General features: G+C 38.3%; 1 long non-coding RNA gene across 1 annotated transcript; it reads right to left on the bottom strand.

Annotated features, from left to right (window-relative positions):
* Positions 1-12,976: 12,976 nt before the first annotated feature.
* LOC124164039 lies at positions 12,977-14,553 on the bottom strand. Its single transcript, XR_006865938.1, has 3 exons — positions 14,426-14,553; positions 14,218-14,305; positions 12,977-14,087 (listed from the first exon to the last, which is right to left on the bottom strand). It is a non-coding gene; the product is annotated as an uncharacterized LOC124164039 (long non-coding RNA).
* Between the last annotated feature and the right edge of the window lie 215 nt (positions 14,554-14,768).

Below are 14,768 nucleotides of genomic sequence, written 5' to 3' on the forward strand. Positions count from 1 at the left end.
TTGGGTCAAGTGATGGAAATAATTAAGTTGGATCTGAGGCAGTAGAGGTAAATTTTAGACATCAGCCTGAGTAATGAGTAATGATTTTTGGAAATTACTCATTGTTTAAGAGACCCTTAAGACCAATTTCTACTTATCTCACTTTAATTGTAAATTTTTTTGGATGCATTCAAACATTAAGTTTGGTTATTCTGGTAAATTTGCTATTATGGCATTTTATGATAGGCAATTCTTGTGATGTAACTTCCCTCATTGCCTCTTCAGCAGGAGAATTTCAAATTAAAAAAATTAAATTATTAGCTTATTGGCTCTATTTTTGAAAATTTACTGTGTGATATTTTTACTCTTAATAATACCTTTTATCATTAGTTATGAAAGGAAATGTGATAATTTTTTAACTGAATTGCGATCTTAAACCAATTGTGTGAATGTAGAAATATTAGAATCCTGTAAGCCCTTATTAAAATTTGGTTTTGCTCCACGAAGAAGATCCTTAAGTTTATTTTTTTGGACAGTATTTTATCACTCCCTTTGCTTCTCCATTAACTAGATACGTTGCTCTTACCAACCACCTTCTTTTTTTGCAAGAGCTATGTTATCTACTCGATTGAGTTATGGTTCAAGTTTTTAAAATTTCAATTCTCCAGGAATAGACATAACTTATTTTACTATATTTTTTAGAGGTTTTCAGTCAGCTTGAATATATTTTTGTGACCTCAATTATAATCTGGGACACAGTGGATTCCAATGCTAATACCATGGCAAATATATCCAAAGTGACCATTATTGTGGCTTCAAAAACACTGGTATGAGAGAAGCTCTCTCGCATGCAATTTTTGGCAATTTTAGAGGACCAGATGGTGTATTTATGTTGAAAACAGTGGAAAAATCATGTGGAATTTCGGCTTCCAGTGCACCCACCAGTGATCTGTAAAGGTTCAATGCTGACTTGTAGCCCAGTGGTGCAGCGAGGGGGGGGGGGGGGTTTGGGGGTTAAATACCTCCCCGCCCCCCCCCCAGAGCTCAGAGAAATATTTAAATGTAATCCATTTTACTTTTAAGGAGGGCCCCCGCAACTCCTGCCTATCCTAGTGGGTATGCAATACCTCCACACCCGTAAGTATTTAGTTACCTTAAAACCCCCTCCTAGCCTTAATTCCTAGCTGCGACCCTGTCCACGCTTACCTTCCATTGGTGGTGACACGTCACATGACTTCTAACTTAGAGTGTAAACCGTACCGACTGGTTTTGATACCGACCAATGGTGCAGCGAGGGGGGGGTTTGGGGGATAAAACCCCCCCTCCAGAGCTGAGAGAAATTTTTGAGTTTAAACCATTTTACTTAATTGGACTGATATTAATAATAGAATAATGTAAGTATTAATAAAATATCCCCCAGAAAGCCGTAAAACTCACCATTTTGAACCATTTATCTTTAAAATTCCGCAATGTATTAATCTCGCACCTACCCCTTATCCTGGTGGGTATTCCATGCCCCCTTACACCCCGGTATTATCTACACCTAACCCCCCACCCCCAGCTTTAATTCTTAGCTGCGCCACTGTTGTAGCCTGTGGTTCTTTCCTTAACAAGTTCCACACAAGTACACCTCTAAATTAGATGATCGACCACTTCTGATTAATGAAACATTTACAGCGAAAAATAAGCGATAGGAAAGCTTACCCCATTTAAAAAATTTGAGGAGGAATTTACTGGAAAGCCGACGATTATTTTTTTATATTACATGATGCTTCATGCTGTGATTCAACCCGAAGAATGGTATGAAAAGGTGGGGGTAGAACTCACCCCAAAATAATCCACATGTGAGTGAATTTCATAAATTCAGGTTTGGATGGGCCGTCCTTTTCTTTGGGCCACATTGCACTTCTCTTTTGGGGAATTCAATCCTGGGCTTTACCCACGATTTGAACCGCATTTGATTCAGCGTTCAGCGAAAAATCTCCCCACCCCCTTGAAGGCTGCTAAAATTCTTGAAGTAAGAGTCGCCTCCAAGAAAGAAACTCACACCCTTGCCCTGAATGTGCGAAATTTGTGGCTTGATTTGGGGGAACTATACTCCCACCCAGCAAAAGTAGCCGTCGGGGTTGAATTACTGATTTTCCGTGATAGAAACAGTGTGACTGATTAGGGGCAGACCTCACTCCAGACCTGGGGGGGGGGGGGGTTTTGGGGGATGAAACCCCCCCCCCCAGAGCTCAGAGAAATTTTTAAGTTTAATCCATGTTACTTAATTTGATTGGTATTACTAATAGAATAGTGTAAGAATTAATAAAAATATCTCTCAGAAAGCCACGAAACTCACCATTTTGAACCGTGTATGTTGAAATTCCGCAATTTATTAATATCGCACCTACCGCTTATCCTGGTAGGTATTCCATACCCTCACACACCCCGGTATTTAGTTGCACCTAAACCCCCCCCCCCCCCCCCCCAGCCCTAATTCCTAGCTGCACCCCTGCTGGAGCGTAACTGGAAACGATTTTTTTAGGTGGTAAAATTCCGCACGTAGAGGGGGTGAATATCGAGGGATGCGTGTGTGTTTTCATTTAGAGGTGTACAGTCGGTTTCATTGCCCTTGTAGAAGAAATGCAAAACAAAACGCGACTCGCAGCGCGAGCTTCGAGCATTGCCGCTAGAGGGTTCGCCTGGGGTGGCGCGCGCTCACTCTCCGAGTAAACAATGGGCAGAAATGAAAGATATTTGAGATGATTACTAAAAATGTCTAACTGGTCGTCGTAAAAAACAGAAAAGTGACAGAAAAATCTGAGAGCTTCCCAAAAAAAAAATTCCCAAATTTCCAAGTGCGAAGCGACACGTTTTTCCGGTATCCGATTGAAAAAATAATTTTCAAAATTCATTTTCTCGCCAAATGGAACAAATCTGGGCGGCGTCCCAAAATAAATACGAAAAATTTAAATATAAGGACCATCCTAATGTATTACACTTACGGTCGTATCTCACAACAGTATCCCAAATAAACCGCTGTCTATGGTCCTATGACCCTTGCTTTAGACAGAGCCATAAAGGGTATGATCGACCTCTCGAAATTCAGGGGAAGGGAGCTAGGTCTTTCCCTGGGTCACCTCAGAACCGTTCCGTCAGTAGCTAAACGCATTACCCATTATTCAACACTGATCTCCCCCCATATATTTCACTTAAGAAACAAGATGTTGATCCTGAGGGCGTGGGTGGGGGCAGGGGAATCTTGGGTGAATGTGGGGCCTTCCTTCATCCCAGATCATGGATCTATTGACCCACACAATAGGGTGGTTTCCTATTATTTTTTATTGCCTAAATCGAAAGATTATCACTCCTGGAGTACGTATTTCACGCTTTTAGATTTTCCAATGACGATATCTATTTTTCGCGATTAAATGAAAAGTGAAAATTTTCAAGCGCGCGAAAACGCGACGGGTAAGTATGAATGCTAGGAAAACTCCGTGTGACATCGTTCTGGTTCCCGCTGCCGTAAGGTTGGTGACCTTGGGGCGAGGCTTTGAGCGCTGATACGACGCAGGATGCTAGCAGGTAGCAGAGTACCGTGCTGGCTGGTAGCGCTTGGCTTAAAAAAGGATTATTAACACCTTATCAAAGGAAGAAAACTTTCCGACCTTAGCCAGTTTTAATAGGTGATTATTAAGACATGATTCCCTGAGCTCTGTGCCTCATGCATGCATTGGTAATTTCAGACGAGGTAAAACTCCTATCTACTCGTATAGAAACTAGGTCCCTGTGACGTCACGCGGAGTGGCATCGCATGGGCGCCAATCTGGCCTTTTTCAAATGTGGGTAAAATTGACCATTGCCATTCGTCTAAACTGGGGTTTCCAAAACCAAATAATTTGTATATTATGAATACAGAAATGGTGGATAAGGAATCGCAATCAATGCATTTCGTTTTCTTTGATGAAGGAAACCACCCTATTGGGTCTGTTTTAACACCGGGGATCCGGGCACGCAGCCAGGGGCGTTCTTCGGTGCCTTCAAGCAAGAATATGTACTCTCAACTGAGGACGAAAGTGACAGTGGACAACGCACGAGTTCATGTGTCTCGTTCCTCTAAGGAACTTTTAGATCAGTTATGTTGGGCGGTTCTGACCCATCTACCTTGCTTTCCTTACTTGGCTCATTCAGACTTTCATCTGTTCGCCAAAATGAAGGAGGGATTATCTTTAGAACGTTCCCCTAGGGACGAGGAAGTGAAAGAATCAGTCATCAAGTGGCCCAAGGAGTTGGCGGGAAGTGTCCACGAGGAGAGGATTTCATTGCTCATCGGTACACGAAAAGTGTGGAGGTCGCCGAAGATTTTGCGGAAAAACAATACTCATAGTCAAGAGCATTTTATGTAATTTCTTCCAATAATAACTCAAATAAAAAAACAGAACTTATTTTCTGGATGATCCTATTAGCTACATTAGCATTAATAAGAAGGGGGCCCAAAAGCAAAATTCTCCCCTTGAAAAGAAGCGAAAGAAAAAAACTACGCAAGCGTTATTTAACGATTTCGTATACACTGTTCAAATTGAAATATTAGGTAAGTAACAATGTTTTCAGTTATTCTGATGTATAATTACACTTGCTAAAAGTTATATCTTTGAAACCTAACGAACGAATAACGAACTTGATCAATCAAAAGAGGTCATATAGCATGAGTAGAAGCTGGGATTGTAATCCCCACATGCGTCAAAAACGCCCTCTAACGCCCAAGAATTGCTCTTTTTTTAATGCGTTAACATTAAAATTTAGTGGACATTTACCACTGCTTTTCATTCTCACCCCATGGCGTATAGGCCCACTCTAAGTGATTAAATGAATGTGTTTAAATACTATAGCTTATATTTTCTAAAGCTGGCTATTTATGGCTGGCACTAGAACGGATTTCTATCCAATTTTATTTAGATTACTTCAAAGCGACATTTTTTTAGTTTCATGACTTGATGTTGCAGCATTTTGAAGTACTCAGGTCAATACCGGTTTCTGACTCATTTGAGTAATTTTTAAAGTCCAGTACCCAGGAGCTTTTATGCAAATGACTTTTCTACGAATAGCCATTCTAGGTAATGAAAATTCCACTATATATCATGTCTCCATGAAAGACCTCTTTCAAATTGAATTTAGTTCCATTATTTCCTAGACCAGTTTGAGTCGAATTCATTACTTGCATAAACCATGACAACGTATTGAAAACTTTTTTTAGCGCAATTTGTTTCTCAAGGAAAGACAAATATAAAGTGTGTCTAAATTTAGGCGGCAGGACAAGTGCCACTTCATTGCGTTAAAAATCAATAAAATGCATTCTAACTGCTGGCATACTACATTGATTGAATTAGATGTTATTGTTTTGAATAAATATATATTTATAATCTATTCTTAAGCCTTCCAGGAATGATGTTTCTCAGATTTTTTTTACGAGGTGCGTTGTAGCACAGACCGTATTCGGAGAATCAAATTATGTTGAAGTCGATGCGAAAATATAAGAAAGTGAAAGGTGTCTCATGTTAAAAAATACTAAATATGTACATTGCCGATTATAATGCCTTCAAAATGCCTAACAACTCAATTATACTTTTAAATATTTAAGTAACGAGCTTATTTCAAACAATACGTTTATTTTCATAGTGCTGCGGAATAAAGTTGTAAAAGCTGATGCCTAGTCGTATTTGAGATTTAATTTTACTTGACGCAAAAAGTATGACCTTTTATAATGGGTAACGCATTCAAAAGAGTGCAATTCTTGGGCGCGAGACGGCATTTTTGACTCATGCGGAGAATGAATTGCTAGCATCTGTAGTATCTTATGACCTCTGTTGATTAATCGAAATATTTATGGTTTTACTGCAAGGTTACTTACGATGTTCAAACTATTTTTTATCAAAAGGTTTTTATCGTAAAATTTGTCTATAAAAATTAATCATGCTCCCTCGTCAAAATATTACTCTTCTTTCCCTTCATAAAAAGGTTGATAATGGAAGAAATATTTGGGATTCGTGATAATATTTAACGAAAATTATCGCTATAAATATTTAATTAGGAAATTCCGTAGTAAATTTGAAGTTCCCAACTTGAAAATATGCCATTGACGCGCATTACTTCGTTTTTTTCTTTTTCTGAAGAACCTAAATTAATGATTTAGTTTATGATTGTAAAAATGAAAGCACGTGAGGCTTACGATTGTCTGTTTATTTTTAAATTATTATTATTTCATACGATATTTATTTTACGCAGCCGGTTGAAATTACAATTTGCTATTCTAATGCTATAAGTCATCACAATAAACCCCATCCGACTAATTATTTCATATACAAATATCATGTACCCTAAAATTTCCACTATGTTTCTTTGTTATAGTTATTTTCTCTTACCAATAATATCTCCGTAATAATTGCCAAATAAAGAGCCAAGGCACATGTAGGGGGTTAGAAAGCTTTCCTCTGAAAATATGTGTTCTTCATAATAGTGGATTACTTTTTATATCTTTTTTACGTTCGTAGTTAAATTATTCATTTTATTTTGTTGAATATTTTGTGATGTCATCTGTTTCTGAATTTGTCTTTTTCAATGTCCCACATTGTTATAATTAATTCTCGGTGAATTTTCTTGTTTTTGAAAAATATAAAACGCGAACTTTCATGATGCCTCATAACTATCTTATGAATAAACTTGAAGCCCTGGGGTGGGGATTCACCCCAGAATAAATAAATCAGCTATTAAACGTTGATTGAGGGTCATTGAATCGTTGAACACATGATGAGAAAATTTTCGTACATAGTTTATCATCCACTACGTCTCTCTTTGCTTTCTCAACGCCTCCATTGATATATCGAAATAGAATTTTTGGTTTGACGCTGCCCTCCACTCAACTTTCTCCTCACTTGCGCGCTTCTTGTCTTCCGCATCGAGTGTAACACATGTTTACTTAGAGTTAATACATAAGATAGCGCAAGAATTAGCAGCGTAGTACTCAGAGCAGATCGAAGCCCAAACTTCAGTATTAAGATGTTAAAAAAGGAAATACTTATCGATGTATCATCTTAAAATCCTAATGCTATTTTTGCGAGTGTTAAGTTTTGTGGAAATAAAATATCCGGATGAACAGCATGAAAAAAAAGACGCTATCGTCTTAGTCAGCCAATGACACCCATCGTATGATCTCGTACTTTGCCAATTCAATCTCGGTCCTATAGTAGATTACAAGTAAAAATTACTTTAAAAAAATATATCGATTACAAACAAGAATTACCAAAGGTGTAATCGTTGGCAGTAATTCAATTATTTTTACTTCGTTACATCACATCGCTGAATATAAGACCAGCGGGTTTAGGTCCGCAGAAAGTGAAGGCCAGGCAATTTGGTCCTCAAGTTATACATCTGTCACAGAATAAGTAATAGGGTAGTTTCCTTCATCAAAGAAAACGAAAGGCATTGATTGCAATTCGTTACTCACCATTAGTGTATTCATAGTATACAAATTATTTGGTTTTACAAATCCCAGTTTAGACGAATGTTAATGGTCAATTTTAACCTCATTTTAATAAGGCCAGATAGGCAGCCATGCGATTCCTCTCCACGTGATGTCAGAGGGACCTAGATACTATGAGAGTAGTCAGGAGTTTCACATCGTCAGAGATTACCAATGCATGCATGAGGCACATAGCTCAGGGAAACATCTCTTAATAATCACCCATTAAATTTGCCTATCGTCGGAAAGTTTCCTTCGTTTGATAGGGTATTAATAATCCTTATTTAAGCCAAGCGCTACCTGCTAGCAGCCTGTATCGTATTGGCGCTCATAGCCTCGCACCAAGGTGGCTTCACACAGCGGCAGCCGGAACCAGAATGACGTCGTTTCCCAGCATTCATACTTAGCCGTCGCGTTTTCGCGCGCTTGAAAATTTTCACTTTTCACTTAATCGCGAAAAATTGACACCGTAATATGAAAATCTTAGCGTGAAATGCGTACTCCAGGAGTAATAGTCTTTCGATTTAGGCAATAAAAAATTAGGATACCACCCTATTGAGAATCCAACGGACAATCAGGTGTAATTTGGAAACAAAGTGATTCTCCACTCATGTTACATTATGACTTCGTCTACGTAATGGGATTGCCTCTTGCTATTTGTGACGTACATTTTCGTCGCGCCTTGTATACAGGGTGTCCCATTTATCTTGACCACCCGAAATAACTTTTTGTCCAGATGCAAATTCAAAAATGTGTCAAGCAAATGTTCATTAGCCGTCAGGGGGACATTAATAAGCATGATTGCCCTCCTTGTAGCTTTGTTATCTACAAAGATATGAACATCGGTATGTCTTTTTTAAAGGGCACCCTATATTTTTATTCGGCTATTCATTTCCTCTGCTAAAGACTTATTCAAAAATGTAGCACAGTGGACCATTAACATAAACATGGTGTTAGGAAAAATGACTGACTCACTAGAGCTTAGTGCGGGTATTGGAACTACTCCACTTGATGACGTTGACGGTGAACAAATGAATACATAGTAAAATGCACACCAGTCATAAAAAAACTCGTTCACAGTAAGTGGACGAGTTTCTTATGTTTTCATAACGTTGTGTTTATGTTAATGGTCCACTGTGCAACATTTTTGAATAGGTCTCTAGGAGAGGAAATGAATTGCCGAATAAGATACATAGTAAAAAGACATACCGATGTTCATATCTTTGTAGATAACAAAGCTACAAGGAGGGCAATCTTGCTGATTAATGTCACCCTGACGGCTAATGAACATTTGCTTGACACATTTTTGAATTTGCATCTGGACAAAAAGTTATTTCGGGTGGTCAAGATAAATGGGACACCCGGTATATCTGCTCTGATTGTATTCCATCCAAGGCCTCCATTTGCCGTTCCTATCATCCGCTTATGTCTCGACGATTGCCGTCATTAGACCTCCATTTGTGGTCGATTCGGTTGTTCCGTCCTCTCCATTAAGGCTTTACATTACACTCCTCCTTTCTTCCGCTTACTTTACGTCTTCCTCGCTGATCAACTTGATCAATGCATTCAATCCTAATCATTCTTCTGAGGTGCCATATTTCGGATATATTCACCCTCAGTTGTTCTCTCAAATACCGTCATCATCCAACGTCCATTGCCGAAGCTCCACTTCAAATGTTTCCATATTTCTGAGCTTTGATTTCCCGCTGTAATTAGGTCCTTTTTATCTACAATGGTCTAAGATTAACTTTAATGCGGGTGTATTTGAATTATAAAGTTATAGCATCACTTCTGCTTAAAATATCGTGTTTCATCTGTCTTCCTGGTACACTGCTTGTTTCAACTCTTGCTATATTAAGCCTAGTATTTCCCCCCCCCCCCCCTTCCGAGTGATCGCTCCAATGATAGCGGAAAAATTTCCGTTCCAAGCGATCATTTTCCGCGATGGTTCCAGGGATGTAAATTTCGTCCCTTCTTCCATCACTCAGCACGTCACTTTTTCCGTCCTGCTGGAACCATCGCCGGTACCATCCTTCAGCCAATCGTAACGCAAAAGCCCTTACAGGGATTGAAATGCCATATTTGGCTTCTACTAGTATAACAGTGTTAATACGGAAAGCGACGGAAGATGCGATGCTAAAAGGGACGAGGGCAGGGATTTTGTAAATATCTGGAAAGGGCACCACTGGTTTCGAGCGTGTAGAAAAGTGTGGCCGGAATGGGGGTGCTTGGGTAGAATTAGCCACGCCCACTTCCACCAAAACATTGACAATCCCATAAGGGTCGATGCTTACTGTTTGGTGAAAGTTAAGGTGAAAACTCGTTAATACATTAAAATAACCTATGGAACGCACAATGTAAATCTTTTTTTCTTGCTTCATTGGTAGACTCCGCGAAGTTGTGACTCAAATATCTTTTCCCGGGGAAATATTACTATCAATCACCACGTTGCGTTCGACAACCAGCTCAGCTGAAAATAAAATTCTACTAGTCATTTGATTGCACTTATACTGGTATTGAATTTTATAATTGCCAAAGGAAATCTCACAATTACAGTAATATAATATATTTTCAAGGTTATACCCACCAGTAAAGTGGCCAACAGACACAGAGATTATACATTAATAGAAGAATTGCGAATGATGTGAAAAATCCGATGATAATCACCGGCGAAATACTAATGATTATGGTAGCATTTTTCACTTAATGAATTTCATTTTCAAAACAAAACTTCGCGTCCTCAAAATATCAGTCCGAGACTAACAATAAGTCCAAAAATTGTCAAACCGAGCTGGCGGAACTTTGACCACGCTAACAACTCGGAAACAGCGCTTCCAGATATTCAAAACCTCCCTGGACGATGGGGATGACCGTGTCATTCAGATAATGATGGGCCGGAAGATCGTTTAGTTGGTTCCTGAAAAGCCATCGCTGGAGGTAACAGTCTGACGGACAAAAAATAACGATCGTGTGGAGCAGGCTGCATTTAAAATTTTCAGGATATGTAGAGAAGACCATTTTAGATTAATAGCTGTTTTTAAAATATGAAATATTTATATAAAACGTATGATTATTTTCGAGGGTGTAATCTATAAATTCTAAAAAAAAATCTAGAATATAGTGGAAGTTTTAAACAAGTAATACTGTAAAATATTTGTAATTTTATCATAAAATACGAAAAGGTACTCTGGGGAAAGCTCAATATTTTTAGATACTCGCATCTATGAAATAAAAATTAAGTGAGCATATTTTGGAATTTAAAATCAAGTTCAGTCATATAGCATGTTATCATTGCGATATCATCTGCATAAGTATGGAAATAGTTGTTTAAATTTATGCCCCAAAGTTCCACTCAATTTCAGTTTCCTGATGACTTTGATTAAAGCCAAGTCGAATAAGACATATGAGAGGTCATTCCATTATCATAAGCATTGATGTCATCTTGAGTTCTCCACATTACCCCCAACGCTAGCACATATCGCAGGCATTTATATGCTTCTTTTTGCAGGGGCACATCCACATATTATCCCGCAAGCTGCCTCAATGGACGTGTGCCGGGGGTTGCTAGGACACCTACCGTTAAAAAATGAAAGGTAAATGCTCAAAAAAAGATCAAGACTCGAAGTGAATGCGTGAAAAGAAATGCGCTGAAAAGTTTCCATTTCGAATAGGTGAGTCGTGTGCATCATTCACGTACGTCACCTTCAGAGGCCACGCGCGCATTTAGTCGAACCCTTACTCGATACTCTCTCAAGGTTCTGATTGGGAAGGAGGAAGCCATCCATTGGCCGCCCGCCCACCCGCCTTCGCGACGCCTGAAAAAACACTGGGGATTAATCTTTTATGGGGCCATATCGTAATACCTCACCCGATGCCCCTGCAATGCATATTCTTCGTCTGTCAGCATGTTTGTGGACACACGAACGTCGCAGTTCAATAGGGTTACCATGGAAATCAATAAGATTTGATGGGAGTGGGGGAGGGAAGCCGTTGGCAGGAGTTAGCTGGATTATGGATTGATTGGCTCGAGGCATATGTTTCGGTGAGTGGCAAGTGAAAAGTCAAAAGGCAAGTCGCTAGGGCCATCTTCATAGTATGCTCTTTGACGCTTGACTTCTGTCATCGGTGACGCATGACGTGTGTTCATATTTCAGTGCATTGTCAAAGAATAGAGTAGAAGTAAGATGTATGTTCATAGGTACTACATTTTTCCAGTGGGGAATGCTTTTTTACACTTAAAGTAATATACGAAGAAAAAAATAGCGAACAAAATGAAATAAAATGATGAAGATCTCAGTTACCTATACGAAAATGATGCATGTATTGAAGGGAATAAGAAAAATAGAAAGATAAGAGGAGGTGGATATTACTTCTTGTAAACAAAAATAAAAGTTTTAGATTTAAATAAACTTTTGAGAACTAAATAATGTTAATAAGATTCTTACTTTGGTTTCCATGTGCATGTAAAACTTTCAAAAAATATTAGGCATGTACGAAAACGCAAATACTTTTCAACAAACAAATTTGTAATAATATCAGCTACGCTACTTAAAAGATCAATTTATTAAACTTGTTACTAATAATGTACTGTATGGATACTACACCGCGGCGTCGTATAGTACCTATAAATCATGGAGAGCGATCATATTAAATCAACATGAAGGCAGATTTGAACTGATTTTATCCAAGTGCCGAAAATATGTTAACTAGTTAAAAAGATGAGCTGATGCGAATTATCTGATGATGACGATCAGGGCCGGTTCAAAACAACGTAACTCCTTTAAATCTCTCGTACGTATATTTTCGGATTTTCGGGTTCCACATTCCGTTGATTAGATTTACTTTTCACCTTTAGTGACTTGAGTTTCTTTTAAAGAAACAATTCATGGCAAGGCGCGCGAACGTTGATCGAAAAAATATTTTTTTTACCTTTCACTAATGATTCTCTTTTTTTTCCTACTTTTTGGAGAGTTATGTCCTCTCTGTTGTCATAAGATCTGGTTACCTGGCAAAAAAGTAGCTAGTTGAGTGTCGTATTATTGTTATTGACCAGCACTTGTTGAGATACTACGGGTAATGAATAAAGACGGAGCATGTTAAAATAAACACGCTAATAAAATGTGTAATTGAATTCATTAGTTTTTTTTATCAGTTGTCAAGCACAGACTCTAATGAACGAAAACATATTCCGTATCTTTTGTTACTATTCAAAGATAGTATTGTTGAAAAGAGAAAAAATTTAGTGACGATGTCCTTATTAACATAATAACTAATGAAATTATAACCGTAGCGGAATATTGAGTGACATAGTGAGAAACTTCGTTCTTTCATTTACTCAGCTGTGAACATGACAACCCTCTGTTTGAATTTAAAGTAAGGTAAAGATTGAATAAAAGAAAATCAGTACTATCCCCATATTATTTTCCAGGCCCATCATGTTTTTGCAGGGAAAGGGCCCACTTGTGGTCCTTCCAGGGTCCCTAGGACACCGCTAAATTTCGTACATGTGAACCGGGTATACCAAGGATCTTCCTGCCAAATTTTATTTTGAATCGGTTCGGTAATTTTTGAGTGATTGAGTAACATATAGGCAGACAGGCTTCACTCCAATTCTATACAATATTATAGATTTAACCGGTTACGGAGCGGTTACTTTCAAAAGTTTAAGGACAAAATTTGTTAGCGCCACTTCTGATTCTGCAGAAAGTTTAGTTTCCTATCCTCCATTTGGAGTCCTTGGTAAATCACCGCAAATATTTAATTTGTACAGTAATACATAGGAGATCATAAGCAGAAGTTTCTTTGTACTCAAAATTTCTCATTCTTTTTCGATTTCTGCTGGATTTAATGATTATATCGCGTGCATTTACTGCGTACTCGCCCCGGCTTTCACTGTTGATCTAAATTTTACGCATTGTAAGACAGTTACTGCGAAGATATTTTGGTGGAATTGTAGGCACAGTGAGCTACTAATATACTTACTAACTAAGTCGAGGAATATTTTTATCGAAATATTTTTTCAGCTCGTTCCATCGTTTTTTATTTCTTTATCTTCTTCTACTCGTTGTGGTGAGTAAACAAGGACTGAAAATGGAGTGAAGGGGACTAAATTTTCTTGAGAGATAGAAGTAACGTCGCAAACTTTGTCCTAAAACTTCTGAAAGTGACAGTACGTTTACATGGAACATGGAGTGTTTTTTGGAACTACTAAGGTCCATCTCCTCTCATAGTCTTCCCTCTTCATTTCACAGTAAGGCCTATTCCCTGTTATTCTTTCTGTAAATCCTATGTTCCACCCCTCCACCCCCGCACTTAACTAATATTTTTCCCTATAAAACGGATTTTAACGCCCTCTCCCCATATTACTCGCTCCATCCATACCATCTGCTTCCTCCGTGTCACATCCAAAATTTTCCTCTCCTCGCCCAACAACTTCGTCGTCTGTCTTCTTCTCTGTTCACTTCACCTTCTCCATTCCTCCGCGCCCACATCTCGAACGCCTCCAGTATTTTTTCATCTTCGCTCTTCAACGTCCACATCAAGCATTGCACACCAAGTATGACTATAACACAAAGTTCCTCTTGATAAAATATATATTCTTACAGTCCTTTAGTTCAAATCGCGAACAGTTTTAATTAGGAGAAACGCACAACATACCATATACTTTATATCAAGTTACAACAATAATCAGCAAAATAAAACTTAAAAAACATGAAAAAAATATCATGGCAACCTACCACATTGCAAATTGCTACATTAACACCTCTCACAGTTCTTTCCTTTTCACGAACGCCTCCTTTGCTAGCGCCATTATTTTCCTGATTACTGGTATGATATGTGGCACGATGTTGTGGAAGTTATTAATAATAGTTTGAAATGTTTGCTGTTATACACAAATCAAATAAACACAAATTGCGAACACAATTTTCCAGGGTAATTACTCACGAAGAAAATTCTGGAGCGACGACACGTACTATTACTTCGCAAATCAAATAAACACAATTGCTCCAACAACATTTAAAGTTCCTTTTCAGGATGAAAATTCGAGAGCGACGACGAGTACGACCGAACGCCACTATTTCCATTACATGACTCCTGTTTTTTTGTTTATTTTCGCGTCGTCAACGAGAATTGTTGTTTACCCTTATTTGATTCCCATTGTTTTCTCTCGTCGTCAAGGAAAATTTTTACGAGTTAAATAAGGCATTGCACTTAACACCAAATTCAGTGGAAATATTGCAATACCTAATTTAACTAATCTTTGCCCGATATCCCCTAATGCTATCTC

Source organism: Ischnura elegans, chromosome 8 (genome assembly GCF_921293095.1).
Source record: "Ischnura elegans chromosome 8, ioIscEleg1.1, whole genome shotgun sequence".
NCBI classification, from domain to species: Eukaryota; Metazoa; Arthropoda; class Insecta; order Odonata; family Coenagrionidae; genus Ischnura; species Ischnura elegans.